At 37.5% G+C, this 17,691-nt stretch overlaps 1 pseudogene; it reads left to right on the top strand.

Moving 5' to 3' along the window:
• The first annotated feature begins 964 nt into the window (after nt 1-964).
• LOC103349130 (heterogeneous nuclear ribonucleoprotein U pseudogene) overlaps nt 965-17,691 on the top strand; it is a 194,990-nt pseudogene continuing 178,263 nt past the window's right edge.

Below are 17,691 nucleotides of genomic sequence, written 5' to 3'. Positions count from 1 at the left end.
TTCCTGGTCTCCCACATGGGTGCAGGGGCCCAAGGACTTGGGCCATCTTCTGTTGCCTTCCTAGGCTATAGCAGAGAGATGGATGGGAAGTGGAGCAGCAGGGACAAAAATTGGTGCCCATATGGGATGCCGGCACCTCAGGCTAGGGCAGCACTGCGCCCCAGAGCTGGCCCCAAATGTTTGGTTTCTTTAGAACCTGTATCTTTGACTTGCTGATAACTATCATCTCTTATTTGTGTGGATAGGTCCTTTGTGGACAAGAATATGTGAATCATAATCTCTTTGTCTTTTTTATTTTTTTTTTTGACATGCAGAGTTAGACAGTGAGAGAGAGAGACAGAGAGAGTTATAGACAGTGGTCTTCCTTCCGTTGGTTCACTCCCCTAATGGCTGCCATGGCCCTAGCTGCGCAGATCTGAAGCCAGGAGCCAGGAGCCAGGAGCCAAGTGCTTCGCCCCAGTCTCCCATGTGGGTGCAGGGACCCAAGCACTTGGGCCATCCTCCACTGCCCTCCTGGGCCACAGCAGAGAGCTGGACTGGAAGAGGAGCAACAGGGACTAGTACCCAGAGCCCCAACCGGGACTGGAACCCGGGGTGCCGGTGCCACAGTCGGAAGATTAGCCAAGTGAACCATGGTTCCAGCCATCTCTTTGTCTTTTTAAAAATGCTTATGTGCACTTTTACTTATTTGAAAGACAGAACACACACACACACACACACACAGCGAGTGAGAGTATACTCCATCCAATGGCTTATTTTCAAAAAGCGTGCAACAACTAAGGCTGGTCCAAGCTGAACCTAGGAGCAAGAAACTCCATCTGATTCTTCCATGTGGTTGGCAGGGACTCAAATACTTGAGCCATCATCTGTTGCCTCCAGCAGAGGCAGCCAGTGTAGCTCAATACCAGCCATTCTGATATGGGATACAGGGGTTCCAAGTACAGATTTAATCCTGTGCGACACCATGGCTGACCCTCCTCTACTTCTAAGTGGATTTAAGAATGTAGGATTTAGAAAAGGTGGGACACAGGAACATGAACACAGGATATGAACCAGTTTACTCACTTGAGAGCCTTTTTTCCAGAGGATAGAACAGGGAAAATCACCTTGCAACATTTTACTCCAAGGAAGTGAGGTTACCAGAAACAAGGGAAGCTGCAAGAACAGTGTAAGTCACATTTTAAACACACAAGGTAGGAATACATTTTTCCTGGAGCAACAAGGGCTCTCCAACTCCTTTTGTGTATACTGGACAGATACTTAAACAGGAATCTGCTAACATTCCTTCTTTTCTATATCCTAAACACTCACCTAGCCATTGTTATAAAAGCCTTTTCAAATTGTTTTGAAGGGAGGCAGGTTTTATAGAATTATATCTTCCCAGTGTCTCTTTACTTGTTACAAGTAAATAAATCTCTCTTCTGCACAACTCCTGCATGACACCCCAAGCGAATGGACCTCATTTCCACTAAGAAAACTGATAAGGCTGGATGGGACCAAATCCAGCCTACACTTGGCGTGACTGTGAAGTGAAAGTGAAGCAGGGTCTTTTCACTCTCAGTGAACATTTTCTTTGTCCCGTTAGCATGAGGTTTCACTTAATGCCTGGAAATTCTATGTTTCTGGATTGGAGATCCAAGAAATGAAGTGACTAGAAACCATTGTGTCCTGCACCTCCTAGAATAAGGAGTGATTTGGGATTGCTACTCTAATAAGTGTCAAAGAGTTTTAAAAATGAAAGCCATGCCAGGTAGTGGGCTGTCAGGAAAGAACTGGGAACGAGAAAGGGAGAACCTTTTCCAAGTTGCTCCCATAAAAGTATGAATTGTTATTCTCAGAAAGTGAATATCGCAACATGAATGGTCTGAGAAGTCTTCAGAAAAAGTTCTGGGTTACTTCGCACTACATCTTCCCAGTTTCATAGATGAGATATTTGACTCATGTTCAGTGATCTCTACAGGTAATAAGTAAAAAAAAAAAAAAGAAACTTAATATAGGGATTTCATGTTTTATAACTGATAAAAATTGTGATGACTTGATTTCTCTCTTGGTGCTTTTTGGTAAGAAGATTGAAATTTTATTCTTCCTGCTCCTGCATTCCCTAATGGTTTGCAAGCTTTGCCAGATTTCTATGCTTGCCAAATTAGGGGAAAAAGCTTTTTTCCTCATTGTATATACTGGAACACCAATATTGGGCTTTGACAGACCTTTGTGGGAAACCATCTTTAACTCAGTGGGATGCGCAGTTCTGTGCCTCTGTTGTCTGATTCTTTGTGTGTTTCCAGACAAAGGCACAATTGAATGAGCAATGCAGTCTAGTCTTTCTGAAAAACCCTTAGTGAAAAAAGCATATGAAATAGAATCTCTTTAGACTGGTAGGAGAAAGAAAAGGGTCAAGGTTACCTCCAGAAGCCCCCTAATCCTGAATCCACACCTGCTAGCTCTGATAATCTATTAAAAAACAATAATAATAATAATAAATAAACACTTTACCCCCTGATTCTACAGCTATGCCTCTGATATGCTGCAACTAGGCATTTAGTGAAAGCTCAGGTGAACTGGAATTCTTGAATCCTGCAAAGTAGCATTTGTCTTTTTAACTGTCAGCTTGACACACCCACTTTCCCAGGATACACCTGTCTCATTACTAACTGAATCAGATGTAGCATTTTGGGACTAGTTTCATGCTGGCTTTTAATTATAATAAAACAATCTTTTTGATTTACCTTTCTGTCTTGTACATTCATTGTTGTAAGTCAAAGAATGATAGAGGTTGAAGAAAGAATGTTTGGGGTAGGACTGTGGCATAGTAGGCTAAGCCACCACCTGCAGCACTGGCATTCCATACAGGTGCTGGTTCATGTCCCGGATGCTCCTCTTCCAATCCAGATCTCTCTTTATGACCTAGGAAAGCAGTAGAGAATGGCCCAAGTGCTAGTGTCCATGCACCTGTGTAGGAGACCTGGAAGAAATTCCCATATCCTGGCTTTGGATCAGCCCAGTTAGAGCAAATTTGGGAAGTCAAATAGCAAATGGAAGACCTTTCTCTCTGTCTCTCCTTTTCTCTGTGACTCTCTCAAAAAATAAATAAATAAATAAATAAAGCCTTTAAAAAATAGAAAAATAGAATTTCAAAGCATAAGTCATTGAAAGGTAATAGGTGATCAATTATTTTAATTATTTTGATATATTATCCTTTAGGAACACTTGCTAATCATCAGCGTTCTGATTATGAATACAAACCATACACTATTATAGTAATTATGCTACACATAAAAAGAACTCTATTATATTTTTTTAACCTTTATTTAATGAATATAAATTTCCAAAGTACAGCTTATGGATTACAATGGCTCCCCCCCCCCGATAACTTCCCTCCCACCTGCAACACTCCCCTTTCCCTCTCCCTCCCCCCTTCCATTCACATCAAGATTCATGTTCAATTCTCTTTATATACAGAAGATCAGTTTAGCATATATTAGGTAAAGATTTCAACAGTTTGCTCCCACGCAGAAACATAAAGTGAAAAATACTGTTTGAGTACTAGTTATAGCATTAAATCACAATATACAGCACATTAAGTACAGAGATCCTACATGAGGAGTAAGTGCACAGTGACTCCTGTTGTTGACTTAACAAATGGACACTCTTGTTTATGGCATCAGTAATCACCCTAGGCTCTAATCATGAGCTGCCAAGGCTATGGAAGCCCCCTGAGTTCACTGACTCTGATCATATTTAGACAAGGTTGTAGTCAAAGTGGAAGTTCTCTCCTCCCTTCAGAGAAAGGTACTTCCTTCTTTGATGACCTGTTCTTTCCACTGGGATCTTTCCACTGGATCTTTCATTTAGTTGTTTTTTTTTTTTTTCCAGAGTATTTTGGCTTTCCATGCCTGTAATACTCTCATGGGCTTTTCAGCCAGATCCGAATGCCTTAAGGGCTGATTCTGAGGCCAGAGTGCTGTTTAGGACATCTGCCATTCTATGGGCCTGCTGTGTATCTCACTTCCCATGTTGGATCGTTCTCTCCCTTTTTTATTCTATCAGCTAGTATTTGCAGACACTAGTCTTGTTTATGTGCTCCCTTTGACTCTTAGTCCTATCACTATGATCAATTGTGAACAGAAATTGATCACCGGGACTAGTGAGATGGCATTGGTATATGCCACCTTGATGGGATTGACTTGGAATCCCCTGGTATGTTTCTAACTCTACCGTTTGTGGTAAGTCAGCTTGAGCATGTCCCGAATTGCACATCTCTTCCCTCTCTTATTCCCACTCTTATATTTAACAGCGATCACTTTTCAGTTAAGTTCCAGCACTTAAGAATAATTGTGTATTGATTACAGTATTCAACCAAAAGTATTAAGTAGAACAAACAAAAAAAATACTAAGATGGATAACGTATTAAGTTGTTCATCAACAATCAAGGCAAGAGCTGATCAAGTCACCATTTCTCATAGTGAATTGTCCCCCCGAATGTACATGTTGAAGATCTCATTCCCAAGACTTCAAAATACTACTATATTTTAATATAGGTTGTTTACAGAGGTAATGAAGGCAAAAATAAATCATTTCAATGGACCTAAACCATGTGAATATTTCTTATGTTAGGAGATACATGGTTTCAAAGAAACTATACTTAAAGAAAAATGAAAGGCATCTTGAATGGGTGTCTTGTATATTAAAAATAAATAATACTGATCAAGTCACCGTTTCTCATAGTGTCCATTTCACTTCAACAACGGTGACTTGATCAGCATAGCTCTGACTGTTAAGGAACAACTTAATACATTATCCCTCTTAGTAGTTTTTTTTGTCTGTTCTACTTCATATGAGTGGTTTAATTCTCTAATTAATACACAGTTATTCTTAAGTGTTGAAATTTAACTGAAATGTGATCCCTGTTAAACATAAGAGTAGGAATAAGAGAGGGAAGAGATGTACAATTTGGGACATGCTCAAGCCCCAAATGGTAGAGTTAGAAACATACCAGGGGACTCCAATTTAATCCCATCAAGGTGGCATGTACCAATGCCATCTCACTATTCCAAGTGATCAATTTCAGTTCACAATTGATCATAATGAAAGGACTGAGAGTCAAAGGAAGCACATAAACAAGCCTAGTACCTGCTAATACTAACTGATAGAATAAATAAAAGGGAGAGTGATCCAACATGGGAAGCGAGATACTCAGCAGACTCATAGAATAGTGGATGTCATAAACAGCACTCTGGCCTCAGAATCAGCCCTAAAGGCATTCGGATCTGGCTGAAAAGCCCATGAGAGTATATCAGGCATGGAAAGCCAAGACACTCTGGCAAAAAAAAAAAAATACCCTAAATGAAAGATCTCTGTGAGTGAGATCCCAGTGGAAAGAACAGGTCTTCAAAGAAGGAGGTACCTTTCTCTGAAGGGAGGAGAGAACCTCCACTTCGACTATGACCTTGTCTAAACAAGATAAGAATCGGTGAACTCAAAAGGCTTCCATAGCCTTGGAAACTCATGACTGGTGCATAGGGAGTTTACTGATGCCATAAACAAGAGTGTCCATTTGTTAAGTCAACAACAGGAGTCACTGTGCACTTACTCCTCATGTAGGATCTCTGTCCTTAATGTGCTGTACATTGAGGCTTAATGCTATAATGAGTACTCAAACAGTATATTTCGCTTTGTGTTTCTATGGGGGTGCAAACTGTTGAAATCTTTACTTAATGTATACTAAACTGATCTTCTGTAAAAAAAAAAAAAAAAGAAATTATCAGTTCCCAACTTGACTCACACTGGGATTAAACATGACAATAGGTCTGATCTGATTTCATCATCATTTAAAAAATCATCTATTATTTTTCACTTTATGTTTGTGTGGGAGCAAACTGTTGAAATCTTTACTTAATGTATGCTAAACTGATCTTCTGTATATAAAGAGAATCGAAAATGAATCCTCATGTGAATGGAAGGGGAGAGGGAGTGGGAAAGGGGAGGGATGCGGGTGGGAGAGATGATATGGGGGGGAAGCCATTGTAATCCATAAGCCGTACTTTGGAGATTTATATTCATTAAATAAAAGTTAATAAATAAATAAATAAATAATACTAAATATGACAACATTTAACATGTAGTAACACAAAATGATTGGGATTTGTAGATTATATGTTCACCAAGGATTAAAGATGGGGGCACTCAGCAAAGTATGTTAGGGAAATACATAAGAAACAAGTGGCCCTGATACAAAAAATTGAATAACACAGAATACTTCTGAAACATTTCTGGAGAGTAGGAAGAGAGAAAATAGTTTATAATTTTGGTTCAGATTTCTTGTTTTAGACTTAGGATTCACCATACCACTTTGATTATGGGTCCAGTAAAAGCATGTAATTATTTGTACCTTCAAACAGTGAAAAATGAAATCATTGCTTATATTTTTACAATTTTTTGTAATTGACCTCAAGTAAAGCATGAAATAATTATCTAAATTTATAACATGGCAAACCAAACAAATATTAATGAATCAAAATAACTGATAATATTTGAAAATGTAGGACATATGCAGAAGAGAGAGATCAAAGTGAAAGGATGACATCTTCTATTCTCTGTCAGGATTTACTTCCTAAATTTCATGTCTCTGAAATACAGTTAAAAAGGTGAGATCACAATTGAGGTACAAATTTCTATTCAAAATATAGTAAAAATTCTGATTTATGATAACTTGTAGCTATCTTCTCATAAATAATCTATCATCTTGTAGATTTATTATTAGAGTTTTCATTTTTAACAAAACATATTACTATATTATCAATATTCCTTCTGAATTTTTTTATTATTTTGTCTTTACAACTAATCTCCACTGTAATTTATCTGAATCAAAAGACTGTTAGAATTTCCCAAAGAATATGGAAGGATTTAGTTATATTTCATTCACATTGACATTCTATCCTTGAGACTTGTAAGAGCTACTTTAAAAAAAAAATCTTCCAATTAAATGGGCATGCATAATATTTTCCTGAGATGTTTTGATTAACATGGTGCTCATTTCTCACCCAATTGAGATTTTCTCACATTCACTATGCTTGTATACATCTTTTTAAGATATTCACCTCAGTTTCCTTTATTATACATAAAATGCAACTAAGGAAAGATATATATATATATATATATATATATATATTTAAAGATTTATTTTTTTATTTGAAAGTCAGAGTTATACAGAGAGAGAAGGAGAGATAGAGAGAGAGAGAGGTCTTCCATCCACTGGTCACTCCCCAGCAGGCCACAATGGCCGGAGCTGCGCCAATCCGAAGCCAGGAGCTGGGAGCAAGAGCCTGGAGCTTCTTCTGGGTCTCCAATGCAGATGCAAGGACCCAAGGACTTGGGCCATTTTCTACTGCTTTCCCAAGTCATAGCAGAGAGTTGGATCAGAAGTGCAGTAGTCAGGACTCAAACCAGCGCCCATATGGGATGCCTGCACTGCAGACAGCAGCTTTACCAGCTATGCTACAGCACAGGCCCTGGAAAAATATATCCTAATACAAATTTCACTTAACAAGGCCATTGCTATTTCAAAGCCTAATAACAAATATTCAAAATATATTACATTGTGAATGTAGCAAAATCAAAGATTGTATAGATGCTTCCCAAGATGATATTTTCCAAATGAATTCTTTTCAAGAAAATGAAAAACACTATATTTCTTAAATTTAAATCCTGGCTATATGTATTCTAACCAGGATTATTATTGGTAATCATTCATGGTAATTCATTATTATTTAAAAGTGCAATTTTTAGAAAATGAAATACGTGTTATACTTTCCATTTTCCATGAAAATTCTCAAGATTCAAACTCAGAAGTCAAGCTTATTTATTGGAGGATTGGAGGATGCAGTTACAGCAGGTGGTCTGGGATTCATTTTGAGCCACTGGCTTCAGTGAGGAAGCACACACTGTCCTATTAGCATCCATCAAGACAGGAAAATAATTCTGTTCTTAGAGACCCATTATATTTACATGGAATAAGAGAATCTATTTTTTTTTAAATGAACAGATGTGTGACTTAGGAAATAAATGTTGCCACTAAAATGAATGTATCTATTTAATCATGTTTGTTTCTTGCCTTGAGCCATAAATTGAAGCTGTCTGACCAGTAATTTGACTGGTTGGAATATATATTTATTAATGGGAGACAAGAACCCCTTCTGAGAAGCTCTGCGCAGAAAATTCCCATAGACGGGTCTGTGCTTAGAGACCAAGAATGGCACAAAGCCCAGAGTTAGCCGGGTGGAGAGATGGAGGAAATTGAAACCCACACCAGATGCCTGTTTTTCCTTTACAGTCTGTTTACACCACATGTGAACAAGATACCTCTATCTCAAAACTATGTGTGCAGTCACACTGCTGTCCGGAATCCAGTTCTTTCCAACGAATGCATTAAATTCAGTGGCAACTCAACCTTTCCTTCTCAGGAGCACAAAAGGCAGGGGTGGCAATGCAGTAGAACAGTTTGTACAGGTGTTTGTCAAGCACAGTGACAAATATTTAATGATGACATCTGCTGGACACCATATGGAGGATGGATGACAGTTGTGCACTTCAGAAAACACTATAGCTGAAAGGTCACAGTCATGCTCAAGCTACAGCATGTTGAATGTTTTGGGAAAAACACAGAATATGCAGTATGAAGCAAAAGGATAAGTACTATCTAAGTACTATCTATCTCATAATGTTTATTTTCCAATGCTTTACATTTCTCCCTAGTTAGTTTATTAGTGTATTAAGCTTATTTTACATTTCTTCCTAATTTACTTTGCATTTCTATCCTCTTAAATCATTGTTTATATCATATTCATGTGTATTCAATTCCCACTTTACAAATTTTATCTTTTCTGTGCACCCCCCCCCACAATTTATTTGTGTAGTTTCCTTCTTATCTGAAACATCGTATTGTGATTTACTATATGGAAAATCTGTGGTGAACAACAAAATTATCTTATCCAAACATTTCAAAACACCATTACAGTATTACGGTCTAGCCCCTACCCTAATTAGGAAGAAATATTAACAATGTTTACTTCCTGTCCAGCCCAGGAACAAACTTATCCCTGAGACTGTCAAAAATAACTGAAAGTTCAAAGATGCTCCTAATACTTTCTTAATGAGAACTGTCTTACATAATTTATAGTGTATTCTTCCACTGTTATATATATATATATAAACACATATATGTACATATATATATACATATATATTTAGATTTAGCCCATACTATGTGAAATGTCTATTCTCCTTTTCCCTCTTTTAACAACATAAATTCATTTTTCTGTTTTAATTTTAATTCGTAATATGTCATGTAATTACCCAGATATCTGATAATTGTGTGTGCAGAAATATCTACTCTCTACTCTGTTTGAGCATATTTCTTGAAACCATTTCTTTTGCTTCAAGAACATTAACATTATTACATTCATTCTTTCCCCTACTTCTTCCCTCCCTTCCTTGTCTCCCATTTTCCTCCTTTCCTCCCTCTATCTATTGTCTGTAAAGAGATTATTGGGAGAATTACCAACATAGGAATGAGCTCTATAGAAAGTGATGAATAACAGATCAAGTCTAATTTCCTGCTTTTGATGTATTGTAACTAAGTTAAAATAACCCTGTTCATAGCAAATGCACACACACACACACACACACACCAATTTAAGATGATACAGAGATTGCAGGGGAGGGGGTTTGATGCCAAAAATGTATTTTCATAATTCTCTGGAAAAGTTATCTGTTTAATTACTGCAACATTTCTATGCGTTGCTAACTCATTTGAAAGAAGCATATTACGAGATTAAATTATCACTCTGTATTTGAGGCTCAATTCTACATGAATTTGGTTGTCTGTATGTAAACAGTTATCAACATATAGAATTACAGTGAATTTTCACGATTTTGTGCAGCCCTGGCATCTGTTTGGAATATGGATTTAATGCTTTCGTACTACAAGTAGGGCTTAGCAACACAGTTTCCAGTCCCCTTGCTTCTCCCAGTTCCTCAATACGATCCACCCAAGTAGCTGCCATTTACAATCCCCTCTTTGGGATCACATCCGTAGGGGACAGCTAGATACCATCGCTTACCTCCTCACTGACACCACTTGTGGCCTGAACTACACAGATTTGCGGGAGTGACCGCCTCTCAGTCACAACACAACACCACACAACTTGCCTTCTCTTGTTCTAAAGCCACCAGCTATAACTCCTCACAGGAATCTTGCTTGGATAGGACCCGGTACAACAAAAACTTGAGTCCTTTCTTGCTTGCCTACCCAAAGGTTATACCACCTGTTCTGGAAAATTTTTGCTCTTTCCTATTGCAACATGCCGGGTGTGTTGCCCTCTTCTCGGGGATCTCTAAGGAATGCACTTCTGTTATTTCACAGGTTTGTTGACTTGCCCTGTGTCTCTTCCGGCACACACCCTTGAACCTAACTACTCCTGCAGTCAGGGCAGCACTAGAGAGTGATGATCCTTCTGGGAAAGAAATATTCATAAGCCACAGGGGGCCTACAAGTGTGTCTTCCGGTGGAAACAAGTTTCCTGTTAAAGGAGCACCTGGTCACATGCTATATATCTGGATAAAGAAAAATCCCATGAAAGGCATACTGTGTCCATGACCAACGGCCAAATTCCTTGAAGTCCTGTGAGAGCAGCGCTTGTTTATAACCACCCTCAGGAAAGAGACCGCAGTGATTAGTTGGAGAGAAATATAACAGCAAGCCTGCAAGGATTCCTTTTATTTATGCAATTCAGAAGTTCCAACAAAATAGTTCTAGAATCATGTTATATATTATTCAATAATTGCTCCTTGATTACTATGTAGCTTTGAAAAAAGGAATACTCAAGTATTAATTATGTGAGGTTTCTTATATTTTCTGATTTCATTTTCCCATATAAATTGTAATATGAGAGATTCTTCCAAAAGTTCATGGAAATATTGTGAAAAAAACTACACAGGGATTTCAAATATTTTTAGTTTCACAATAAACTTACCTTTTAATTCCATTTTCTATGAACTTTTAAATTATTGTTGTATGTGTTTATTCTTTACCCTACATCCGATTTTCACATTTCTGGCAATGATAATGTTTACAATTTCTGTTAAATCTGTCTCTATAATACTCTTCCATATTTTATACACTAACAAAGATCATCATATACTGTATCAAAAATTTAAGAATAATACATTCTGTGAGAATACATTTTGTGGAGATTTAGCTTTTTCTTGATATTTCTGTGTATCTCTCTTGAGGGTTCTTGGGTAGGATGTGAATAACATGAAAACAATTTTTTCAGTGGAAAGATGGTTCACAATATGATCCTCAAATTTCCTTTTAATTATTTTGTTCTGATCACATTTATAGAGTCTTAGAATATTCTCTCTCTTATTAGCTTCAGTGATGACAGAAGCCTATACTGAATTATCTTCCAATTGGTTTTCACAGACTGTAAATAGCAACAGAGTGATTCAAAATGCTATAATAATGTACATGTATCACAGAGAATTATGTAAGCTATCAAGATATAATGACTATCTTCTCCTTTTATAGTTTATGATATGATTTTTCATTGAACATATGACTTCAGAAAAAAATTTTAAATGCATAAAAATTAAATATTGTATAACAATAATTTAGTCTGAATTTGTATTATAATGTTTTCTTAAGCTTTTTATATTTTTATTACTTTCTGAAATTCTCACTCTTAATGTTATTTGGTTTATCATTGTAGACTAAGACTGTTATAGGAATAGAATTATTACTAGGTTAGAAGTAGTTAACTGGGTTAATTATAGTACTTCAGGCAACAATATAATTATTTTGATGCTTTAAATTATTAATTAATTAAATCATTCTTTCACTGAACAAGTGTTTATTGATTTATTATAGCCACTATTGTAAATTATAATTACATAAAATGACCAAAAATAGATATAACTCAGCACAGCTTTTTAATGAAATATTACAGGGGAGGGTAAGGAGGTACAGGAGGTAAAGGCGTTGCTTGGGCTGGCTTCATCCTGTGTTAAGTGAAATTTTGAATCCTGGCTGCTCCACACTTCCAAATCAGATTCTTCCAAATGTGCCTTCGAAAGCAGAGGAAGGAAAAATAAATACCAGGGCCCCGGCAAACCACTTGGGAAACACAGGTAGAGATCCAAGCTCCAGGATTCAGCTTGGCCCTATCCAGGCTATTTGTGGCCATTTGATGAATGAATGAGACTCTATTTTTCTCTGTCTCTCCCTCTCTTTCCTTCCTTCTCCCTCTCCTCCTATTTCTGTCACTCTGCCTTTCATACTAATAAATAATTAAATTCTAGTTAAAAAGTCATTGTAAATCATGATTTTCTGTTATACACTGTTATACATCAGACAAGTCTACATAATTGATATTCAGCTTTTGTGTTGACAAGACATATTTATTGGTACACTCATTTTCCTCACCTCTGTCATTGTATTTTATGCTCAAAATAAAATATGCCGAGTTTAACCTATAGAATGCACTGAATGCAAATTTCCACATATCTGAAATCAATTAAATCTTTTACACATGTTTTTCATTCATTTTATACATGAACATGTATATTTATGACTATTTGCGTTAGAAAATAAATACATTTTTAGAATGCGAAATGTATTCCCTGGAAAGAAAAACAATAACTTGGGTCATTTGTTTTTCAAAATGAATTATGTTTATCCTGCAAAATTTATGATTAATTGTATTCCCATTACTTGAATTAGTAAAAAATCTAACAATATTATAAATAAATACTGGACTATATCTAACTCATGTTTTCCATTGACTTATTTGTCAACTTATCTGTCATTTCACTACATAGTTACTTGATTATCAAATTTATTTAATAAAGTCAGTATCACTTTTCATCTAGATTAGTCAAAATGAATAAACATAGAATAATATAAAAATCATAATCACTGACTTATATTGAAGTGTAAAGAAAAAATTTGTGTACAGTTGCTTTCAAATGTCTCATGAGGCACCAGAAGTGAAGAAATATCAAGACAGAGGCAAGTTTTGTCATCAAAAGTTATAATATTTTTAACATATTTTTAACATACTCTCTAGTATTGTCCTTTATTCAGGTACTTATGGACATTTTTCCATACATAACTCAAATCACACTACTTGTGGGTTGGATATAATTCACCACTATATTTAATTCTTTTATACTTATGGATATAGAAGTTGTTTACAATTGTAATACAACAAATGCTGAAGTGTAATTACTTTAGAGTTTCCGATACATTTTATCTCTTACCGTAAATATTATCAAATGAGTATAATAATTTCATTTATTAAAGCACAGAAATTTCTTACATCTTAATTTCACTAGTTCTTTTTCTCATAACTCTGTTAATAGCGATTATGTGCTTTATGTTAGATTTTTGTAATGCAAGTGTTACTTTGGAAAAACCATGTGTGTTTTGCATATTTATGATGATGTGAGAAATCATTATTAACAAATGATATGTGTGTGTACACATTTCAGTGTAATGGCAGCTTCCATATATATATGGGATATATAATATTATATATTATTATATAATATTTATATAATATATATAATTATTACATAATTATATAATATATACAGCATATTATGTATATGTATGTATTTGAGAGGAAGAAAAGAAGACAAAGAGAAAGAACTCTCTATCCACTGGTTCACTCACCCAGGGCTTGCAACATCCAGGATTGAAGACAAGAGTTTGGAACCCTATCCAGGTTCCCAAGTGAGGTGCAGTGACCCAACTAGTAGAATCATGACCAGTGCCTCTTAGAGTCTGCATTAGTGTGAAACAGGAATGAGAGTTGGAGCAGACGCTAGGTGTTAAACCCAAGTACTCCAATGTTGTTCATTGGTATCTTAATTACTATGCTGAATACCACCTCACATTTTTTTTTTCTTTTTATTTCACAAGAGGCCTAGGAGTTCTGATGTCTCTCCTGGATGGTGATGAGGCCCTAACATGAATTTGAAATAGTAGTAAAGGGACATATTGTTGATGTACATTAAGCACATGAATATTGCCACCTAAAAATTCAGTCAACAGAGAAGTCAAAGTAAAGTCTTGCAGTTTATGGTCAACCAGATGTCTCCCCTTGATTGTCATCATCCCATAACCACACATGTACATAATTTGGAAAGGTCATCTGTAGAGGATATGGTCATCTTTTTTTTATTTGGTGATTGTAACCACAGTCGCTTACTTACGAAACTCCTTTTTAAAAGATGTATTTATTCATTTATTTTAAAGATTTATTTATTTCTTTGAAAGGCAGTGTCACAGAGAGAGAGACAGAGAGAGAGAGAGAGATCTTCCATCAGCTGGTTCACTCCCCAGATAGTTGCAATGGCTGGAGCTATGCCACTCCAAAGCCAGGAGCCAGGAGCCAAGAGTCTCTTCTGGGTCTCCCATGGAGGTGCAAGGTCCCAAGGACTTGGGCCATCTTCCACTGTTTTCCTAAGCCATATCAGTGAGCTGGATCAGAAGTGGAGCAACCGGGACTCGAACCAGTGCCCATATGGGATGCCAGCACTGAAAGCAGTGGCCTTACCCATTACGCCACAGTGCTAGCCCCGATTTATTTATTTTTTTAAACAGCAGTTACAGAAAGAGAAAAAGTTCTTTCATCCACTGGTTTACTCCCAAATGTCTGCAATGTTTGGGGATAGGTCAGGCCAGACCAGGAGCAAGGAGCTTCTTCCAGGTCTCCCACATGCGCGGCAGGGACCCTAACACTGGGGCCATCATCTGCTGCTTTCCCAGAAGCATTACCAGGGAGCTGGATCAGATGAGGAGCGGCAGGTACTTCAGCTGGCACACACATGAGATGCCAGCCAGCAGTCCGTGGCTTAACCTGCTGTGCCTCAGCACAAGCCCTATTTATGAAATTCTTATTTATTTATTTATTTATTTGACAGGCAGAGTAGACAGTGAGAGAGCTAGACAGAGAGAAAGGTCTTCCTTTTCCATTGGTTCACCCTCCAATGGCCGCCACGGCCGTGCGCGGCGGCCGGTGCACGGCGGCCGGTGCATTGCGCTGATCCGAATCCAGGAGCCAGGTGCTTCTCCTAGTCTCCCATGGGGTGCAGGGCCCAAGCACTTGGGCCATCCTCCACTGCACTACCGGGCCATAGCAGAGAGCTGGCCTGGAAGAGGGGCAACCAGGACAGAATCCAGCGCCCCGACCGGGACTAGAACCCATGGTGCCGTTGCCGCAGGTGGAGGATTAGCCTATTGAGCCACGGTGCCGGCCTGAAATTCTTAATATGCAAACACTACTACGTAAAAATTAATCAAATTATATCACCTACATCACGGGAGCATTTAAAGTTTGCCTTAGTAGGTGATATAATATCCAATATAGAGAAAAAACAGTACCAGAAATAACAATAATATTAACCAAAAAAACATTTTAATTTTAGATGGGAAACTTCTCTACAGATATGTGATTTTTTAAAGGAATGGCAGAAATAATCACTAATTAATGTAGTAACATATGCAGTCTCATAGTAACTGATAAACAAATTGATTTTACAGTTTGCCACAGAAATAACCTTTGCAAGTTCTGAAAGTGACTATCAGGACATTTGAAAAACAGTGGGTTCTCAGGGATCCAACAAACCCTGGATCCTTAGGGGAAAAATGATCCTAAATCATTTTATTACTTGACAATAATGACAATAATTTCTTGCAGCAAAACCTAGAATTAGTATACTACTTTGTTTTCAAAATAAAGTGACAATTTAAACAACACCCAACTAAAACAATTTCACTTATGAACAAAATACAACTAACAAATAAGTGCACTTCTTACACCAGGTCAGTAACCAACCCAGAGAATAGTTTGACTTATAAAGAAGCTCATTTCTCTTATAACTCATGTTCAGTTATATCAGGAGGTAAATAATAATTTTGAACATCTGCTTTTTAAAGCAAGTGCTTTAATTAACAGAAAAACTAAGTAAACAGAAGGTCTGCAAATAACCTCATTATTCCCAAGAGGAATTCCACCAGGAGGGGTTAAAAGAGCTCCATGGAACATGCTGGCAACCTTCTGCTTGGAACAGAAGGACTGACACCCTATGTGGTCTTCCTGGTCCACACATAAGGAACAGTTTACTGGAGGGACTGAACTATCTGGGAGGCCAACATAAGGCAACTGCATCCATTTTCAAAATTGTTCCGTGATTTATTGACTCTCTCAAATTGCTGTTCTTATCCAAAAAGAAAGATTTGATTTTCAAGTCAATAGAAGATTAATAAAATACAGTACAACATAACCTAAAAACTTCTAACTTCATTTAACCTATGTGAAATTCAAAATTATGCCAAGCCAAAAATCCCACAATGAAGAGACAGAATCAAAACAATTGTTTATTCCTCTTATCTTAATCTCCTCCTGGGTTCTCACCGCTTGGGTGCGCACCACTTAACTATACACTGGTGTTTTCTGACCATGGAACATTCCAGACCCCAATTTCTCCTTCTGTGGAGTGCTTTTTCTGTGTTATTCAGAGAACTCTCACCAGTGGGACATGTCAGAATTTCCTAAATGTTGGCAGTGACTCTCATGGATGATATGACATCCAGGTTAAGCCTCCGCCTGCAGTGCAGGCATCCCATATGGACATCCAATATGGACAGTTCGAGTGCCTGACTGCTCCACTTTCTATCCAGCTCCCTCCTAATGTGGCTGGGAAAGCAGCAGAGGATGGCCCTAATCCTTGGCCCGCTGCACCCACATGAGAGACCTGAAAGAAGCTCCTGGCTCCTGACTTCGACCAACCCAGCCCTCGCCATTTGGGGAACGAACCAGCAGAGGGAAGATATCTCTCCTCTGTATTTCTGCATTTCAAATAAATCAATCAATCTAAAAAAAAGTCACATGTCCTTTCTAGACTGACCAGGAGGCTAGTGGTGCAATCTCAATTAATTGCCCTGTATTTCCTCTCTGTAAACAATTGCACAATACAAAACAAATGAAAACACTTTAAAGAACAGGTTAATCTATCTATTAATATTAAAAACTTCTCCAAATACACATTGACCCTAGTGGTTAAGACACCTGCAGCAGAACGGTAGGAATTTTACCATATGTCAAGAATTTTTCCAATTGCATTTTTAGCAATTGGACAAGAATTCGTATCATCTCTTGGCAAAAAGACAGATTCACTGAAAACTTTTCTCAAATGTCATATATGCAGTCTATGATCATCGTGCAGCTGTTGATGTTTTATGGAAAATCAGCTAAATATTGTAATCAGCAATGGACAATGTAGGCAAAGGGGTGTAAGTGGCTCTGGATATTGTGTTGAGCTTCCTTACTTCAGTTTTTTTTTTTTTTTTTTTTTTTTTCTTCCAGAAGATATCCCAGGCAAGCTCATCTTGCAGCTTGTTCTCAGGTGAGCAGCTCACCACCACTAGCAAGGAAAGTTGCAAGAAACCCATCTGGGGCCAGTGCTGTAGCAGAGGGTGTAAAACTGCCACCTGTGGTGTCAGCATCCCATGTGGACACTGGTTCAAGTCCATGCTGCTCCACTTCAATACTTCAATCCAACTCCCTACTAATGTGCCTGGGAAGGCAACAGAAGATGGTCCAAATACCTGGGACCCTGCACCCATGT

The sequence above is a fragment of the Oryctolagus cuniculus genome, chromosome 9 (genome assembly GCF_964237555.1).
Source record: "Oryctolagus cuniculus chromosome 9, mOryCun1.1, whole genome shotgun sequence".
Classification (NCBI taxonomy): Eukaryota; Metazoa; Chordata; class Mammalia; order Lagomorpha; family Leporidae; genus Oryctolagus; species Oryctolagus cuniculus.
This window is presented reverse-complemented; position numbering and strand designations above follow the sequence as displayed.